Here is a 7,615-nt window from a genome sequence, read left to right on the forward strand (position 1 = left end):
TGCCACCTCACATCATCTGAATGTGCTGAAGTGTGTGGTTTCTATCTCATTCTGATGCAGTCAGGTAGCCGCTGGCAGAGCCTGGGTGTGACAGCAGGACTCGACGACGTCCTAGAAATTCAAAGAAACGTAGGCTTGGCTTCAGGAGGAAAGCTACGGCTTTGTACCAGTCTCGCAATGTCCCAACTCCTCCACCGACCTGAACCCACTGGACTACTTCGTTTGATCATACATCGAGAATATCACCTACATGACCTCCCACAACACCCTAGCCGATCCTTCAATTTATCGTCGAGCTCCCCTCGGCGCTTGTGGAAAAGACACGCTCCCAATTCTGAACTCGTATCGAGGCGGAGATTGAGGCTGAAAGCAGCTACATTTAATATATAGCAACTGTGCTATATAATCAAGTTATTGATTTTTTCAGTAACAGTTTCAAAATAAAACTGTAGTGTTCTTTTCTTTAGGATGACAATTTTATCATTTCACCCAATATATATATTGAAAGATTTCGGCGCGTTTTTCTTGATCTGTGTTGGTTAATAGAAATTCTTGTGTGCGGGGCGTTTGCTCAGTTGGTAGAGTGCTTACCTCGCATGCAAGAGGATCGGATTTCGAATCCTGAGTTCGAATGTGTCTAACTGATGAGTCCAAATGAGGGCGAAACTCGAGTCTTGGACTTCCGGTTCGTTGACTGTCATGGCTCTTGTGAGTTGCGACGTTGTTTGGCTGTGGAATTTATTATATACAATCTCTCACATTCTGAAAATCACACACAGACATATATATATATATATATATATATGTATATATATATATATATATAGGTTTGAGGTGTTCAAAAGTCAGAACTAATGAAGACAATGAGGTTGTTAAATAGTGCTCAATAAAATGAGCAAAATATTTTTTTATTATTTGGGGTAAACAGTTACATATGGTCGCTACAAATAGCCATCTGTTTCACCCAAAGAGACTTCATCAGTCGACCTGGAACCTCTCGACGCCAAAAAGAAAAATGAAAAATGGGATAGATTAGAGAGAGAAAAAAAAGAAAAAGAAAAATGGAGCTCTTCAAAAAAAGTATAAAAAGTTCATAAGGAGTTTATAAAAAGTCGCGGAAAAAGAGGATAAAAAAAGGGGAAGATCGCATTGGGACCTATTGGAAGATTATTCAAAACTTTTCAAAACAGAACGTAAATTTGAAATAAAAATAAAAATGGGTCATAATTTTACTGGGGCTGTGAGTTGTACAGGAGGGTTGTGTGTGTGTGTGTGTGTGTGTGTGGATTCTACTGATATTGAACGTGTCACGGAAAGTAAAGGACTTTGCACGTGTGTGATGTTACTACGAGATTTACGTGTCGTTATGCGTTAAGTTAGGGGTGGGAGATTGACTAATGGAGACATATTCATGCTTAGGCAAATATTTGCATACATACATACATACGTACCAAATATACAAATACATACATACATGTGTGAAAGAAACACAAACATACACACGTAAATAAAAGAACATACGCACACGCAAGAATAGAGCTATATGTATAGATACACAGATAATCACAGGTAAACAAATATAGAAATACGTACAAATATACAGACATACACACACGCATACAATAATATACACATATATATCCATATACCTACACATATATATATATATACATATATACACACATACACATATATATAGACATATGCAAATAGATATAGATACACAAACACACACAAACACACGCACACACACATATATATATACATATGCAAATAGATATAGATACACAAACACACACAAACACACGCACACACATATATATATATATACATATATACTATGTATATATACATATACATAGACACCCACACACATATGAATACATATATATATACATCAGCAAATGCGTCTATATGAACATCTACATATATATGTATGTACACAATAAATATACACAATATATATATATATATATATATATATATATATATATATATATATAGTAGTAAGTCATAAAATATATGGCAATTAAGCTACACAGAATATTCCGCGTTTCATCCACGCTAGGATTCATCAGGCTTACGGAATATTCTGTGTAGCTTAATTGCCATATATATTTTGCAATTTACTAGCTATGTCACGTATTGAGCACTGTGGAAGTAAATACTTAAAGTTTACGCATAAATTTATACTTTCCTATATAAATTTATGTGATTAAATGAAGTATACATATATATATATATATATATATATATATATATATAATATAAGTAATATCAATACAATATATATATATATATATATATATATATATATTGTATTCATATTCATTAAAATACTTTTTTCGTTTTATTTAAAAAGAATTAGGAGATATGAGTTGTGGAATTGCATTCATCTGCAAAAGATCTAGCTAATTTGCATATTCTTTTAAGCATTCATTTTAATTAATTCCCTATCAGTTTTTGGTATGCTCATCTTTAGTTAACTATTTCGTGGAATTATATTCATGCAGATATTCTACATGATTTATACTTGCGTAATATTTGCGTAAAAAAGTGTGCAGTAAACACAAAATTGTTTCCATATATATTTATGTATACGTATATATTTTTGTTTAATCTATAAAAGTGAACGTAATAAAAAAGAGTGCGTGCGTAAATATATAACCATTTATATATTTTTCTTTTTTGACGTGTAGATTGGTGAAAACATTATTACTTACTTACATGTCCTGTTGAAAAGTAGTATTGATTAGCAAATTGTTTTTAACAATATTCTAAAGAAACACCAAGATTTTTAAAATCAAAGAGACGTTATGTTCCTTTTTATTTATATATTAATTTATGGATCTTTGTAATGATAAGGTACAGCGAACTAAGTATTATGGTATCAATTTGATACACAGTTAGACATTAATAAGGATTTGTACTGAATGCAAAAATAAGCATGTATATATTAATACGACAGCGTGTGTGTTCTTTTGTGTGTCACGCTTACATCCGGGTCTTTTAATTGTTATGTACTTCTATTTCTTGTCATAAATAATTTTACCAAGAATTCTTCGTAAGTTTTGGTTTCGGTTTCGATTATAGCTGATGGCACTTAAATCATCTATTTTTTTAAATAAATAATTTTATCACGAATTCTTCATAAGTTTTGGTTTCGGTTTCGATTATTGCTGAAGGAACTCAAGTTATCTATACAGACATATATTTATTTCATTAGTTTTTATGTCGGTTTCTATTCAAGCTAATGCACCCAAGTCATATGGATATATTTTTTTTAATTTTTGAAACCGCAACTTAGTAATCTATAAAAATCGATTAACTCTATGAGAATATATTCGAAATCTGCACGAATTAAAATATTTAAGCGTACTTTACGAACGGTCTTTACCGAACGTTCGTGCAAGCTTAGATAAATACTTTTGCAGTTTTAACAAAAAAAAAAACACAATAATATAAGAGCATCTATATGGACAGTGAAAATCTACAGAAGGCCAGCATCAATATATTACATACTAGCGGGGGTACCCGGCGTTGCCCGAGTGTTTGTTTCCGGGACGGGGGGAGGGAGTTTTAAAAAATGTTATGGTAGGTAAGTAGGAAGGATCAAACCCGGAGTCATGAGTAAAAGTAGGAAAATAAAGTGTGAAAAACAACAAAAAAAAAACATCTGCAACGTTAACAGTTCGGCCACCAAGAAAAGTCCATTCCAGTTGTTTAGAAAAAAAAAAAAAAAAAAAAAACGACTACGGTAGGTCGGCGCGAACGTGAAAATATAATGTGAATTGTCCAGCACGCTAACCACTACGCCACAGAGCACTGCAGCTTAGTTTAGTGATTTTAAATAACTTCTCATGAAAGAACTACGAAGCCAAACCGGTGTTCTCTTCTCAACTGTTCCTTGTGAACGATCCCCAAACGGTGTTAAGTGGGGGCAGGGGGAGGAGGAATTTCTTAGAGAGAAAATATTTTACCACTTCCATTGATCTTAACCGATTTTGGCCGTGACTTCTCAGCAGAAAAAGTATAGAAATCTAAGATTATCGAGGAATTTGAGAAATTATAAGCCTATAACACACCTCAGATATTGTCCTGCCGTTTGTGCATATTATATTTGCATGAAATATCTTGATTTTTAATCCTATTAATATCAAAATCATCGGGAAAAAATGAGTTCATTTTATTTATATATATATATATATATATATATATATATATATATATATATAAGATATATATATATATAAGATAAGAAGAAGATGAATGAGTTCCCTGTGGAATTTTCATAGGTCCCGCTAGTTATATTATTATTTTTCTACTGAATAATTTTCCTAATTTTTTAAATTTAAATTTCAGCATTACACGTAGGTACGTAATGTTTTTCTATCGTCGTCATAAGCAAAGAAACCTGTGGACGTACTTTGGCTCGGCGTCAGAAAACATAATGTTATTACTAGTGCTATGACAAGAGAATATTCGTATTATAGTTTTGACTCTCAAGTATATCTCTGACACAGACACATTTAATCAATCGAGAACCACATCACTCTATCTAAAAACATATAAGATATTAACTGATATATACTCGAGAGTCCAAATAATGAAAAGAATAATCTCTTGTCATAGCCCTAGTTATTACATACTAACTTTTCGTAGGCGACAAGTTTATGTATGATATTCGTTTTCAGAATACCTGAAAACCTTAAAAGGATTTTTGTTAATTTATATTACTTTTGAAAGGATACGTAAGCATGTAATAATGTTTTCACCTGAAATGCGTCTGTTTTAAAAATCTACACGAGCACAATGAAAAATATATAAATGTTCATATTTACGCGCACAAATTCGTTGTTTCATTTAGCAATTTAAATGTTCAATTTGGCTTTTTTGTCTGTGAAAATTAAGCATTTTTTGGCCCTTTTATTCTGAAAGATGGCTTTAAATATTTTTTTATGGTATGATAACCCTGAGGACGACGCGCTATTGTGAAGAAGCACCATGTTTTTTTTTATTTTATTTTATTTTTATACGATTATTCCGTTATTTTCACACCGGAAAGTAAAGTTTTTTTCTTTATCTGTTATTTTCCCGGCTTGTACTTATACTCAAAACACACTTTTCTGACTATTAAACGGGATAATAAAAAAAAATAAAATAAAAAAAACAAATGAAAAAAAAAATAATAATCGTTTCCAAAAACAAAAAAAAAACAAAAACAAAAAGAAACTGCAACTAAAAAAGCCTCGCGATTTCTGCTATTACCGAGAGTCTTCGTCTCGAAGGCACGTCTTGACTTGAAACTCGAAGCGACAAGCCAGCTCATGATATAATCCAACTTTAAGCTGGACTTAATCTCTTGTCAGGTCTATCGTTCACCCGCTTTCAAAGCCCCTCCCTTCGCCCTTCAGCGGAATATTCACCGTTCTACCTATCTGTTCCTCCGATATTCTACCAGACTTGTAACGTCTTGCCCGAAAGGTTTATTGGCGGCGGAGTGGGGTGTTCGAGTATGTCTGCGCAAAAGCGAAAAGAGAGATTTGCTAAAGTGTCTTATGATTGACGTCCATCTGACTAGCTGTCAATCAGGCTGTTCAGTTACCTGTCTATCTATCTATCTATCTATCTATCTATCTATCTATCTATTTACACATATATATGTGTGTGTGTGTGTGTGTATGTGTGTGTGTCTATAATATAAATCTCACATGTCTGTTTAAATGTATGTATGTATGTATTTATGTTTGTATGTCTGACTAAAACTTTCGAGAGAGGCGATGGATTTTCACAAGATCAGTATCGTTTGAAGCGCGACGCCCCGGATGACAAATATCGAAAAATTGGCTAAAAACATTAATTCCTTCACCCTCAACTGGGAACTTTACTATAGGGAGGTGTCGCTTTTTTCGCCGATATTTTCGAAAATTATCCCCTTTTTTCGATTGACTAGTCTTAATCTAAACCTTCGTCACTGCCGTTTGGGCGATTGACGCCACGCCAAAGATGTCACACGCGTTCCCCCCGTTCTTTTCTTCTTACACAGTACGGGTTCGAGCCTGCGTGCCTACTACCACGTTTATTTATTTATTTTTTTTTTTGCTTAACACACACCTCCAAACACTCGGGCAACACCGGGCACCCAGTCTAGTGTATATATATATATATATATATATATATATATATATATATATATATATATATATATATACCTACATTTATCGTGTTTCTATCTAGCAATCTATCTATCGATTTATCCAACGTTTTATCTATCCATCTACCAATCAAGCGATCAATCTATTTATCTATTTATATATATCCCAATTTATCTACCGTGTTGCCTATCTACAGTGTGAAGCGATAGAATTGTCGCCCTAGAAAAGACGATATGATTCCATTTCCATTTGATGAAAACCGGTTTTTATTTGATTTCAGACCATCTACTGGTTGACAAGTTGTGTACAAATCCTAAGAGTGATAAGAGCCATTTATCGTAAAGTGAGACTATGTTCAACGAGCGAGATCAGAGATATGCCGCAGTACAACCCATGCTCTCTACCGATTCAAGTTATGACAACAGGACCACTGCTACCACCCTCAAAATCCAAATCCGCGTGGTGTATCGCTTGAGGGCACAGCTCAATGAAGTTTTTGGTGTGATTTCAAATGAGTGTCGCAGCATGCTACCTCACATCTTCAAAGTCGGCTTGAAAGTCAACACAAAAATGTACCTTGATGTGTTGAAGAGTTTGGTGATCCTCTGGTGCAATTAGGTAACTGTTGGAAGACTCTGAATGTGGCAGCAGGACTCGGCGCCGACTCACAAGTCCAATATTCAGGTTTGAGATGTTCAAAAGTCGGGACTAATTAATACAACGAGGTTGTTTGATAGTACTCAATAACAAGAGCAAAATATTTTTTATTTGAGGGTAAACAGTTACATATGGTCGCTACAAACAGCCATCTGTTTCAGTCAATGATACTTCCTCAGGCGACCCTGGACCCATTGAGGCTATAAACAAGAACCTTTTCTTTGTGCTGTCGATGGGTTCAGTGTCGCATGAGAAAGTTTCATTGACTGAATATCTATCTATCTATCTATCTATCTATCTATCTATATATATATATATATATATATATATATATATATATATATATATATATATGTATATATATATACTTCAGAATAGTTTTTATTTAACAATCAGTTGTTATGGAAAAGTGAGATTGTAAGGTTTACAAAATATTACTGGCAGGAATATTCTATAAGTTATCCCATCTAAACAAGAATTGCTCGATATGCAAGATAGAGCAAATAAATTAAATTGTAATTCAATGAATTTCAAAAAACTCTCATTGAAATGAAATGAAGTGGTTGAGTTTCATATCAAAGAATTTTTATTATTCTTAGCAAGACAAAGTATGCTTTAGAAAATTAATCTCCTTAACCTATAGGGTTTCGATGTCTACCATCTCCTCAGAGGAGAGAAAATATTAGCAAATACTTATAAAGGTATGTAACTCAACCACTTCATTTCATTTCAATGAGAGTTTTTTGAAATTCATTGAATTACAGTTATATATATATATATATATATATATATATATATATATA

Source organism: Euprymna scolopes, chromosome 44 (genome assembly GCF_053919585.1).
Source record: "Euprymna scolopes isolate OS-2025 chromosome 44, ASM5391958v1, whole genome shotgun sequence".
Classification (NCBI taxonomy): Eukaryota; Metazoa; Mollusca; class Cephalopoda; order Sepiida; family Sepiolidae; genus Euprymna; species Euprymna scolopes.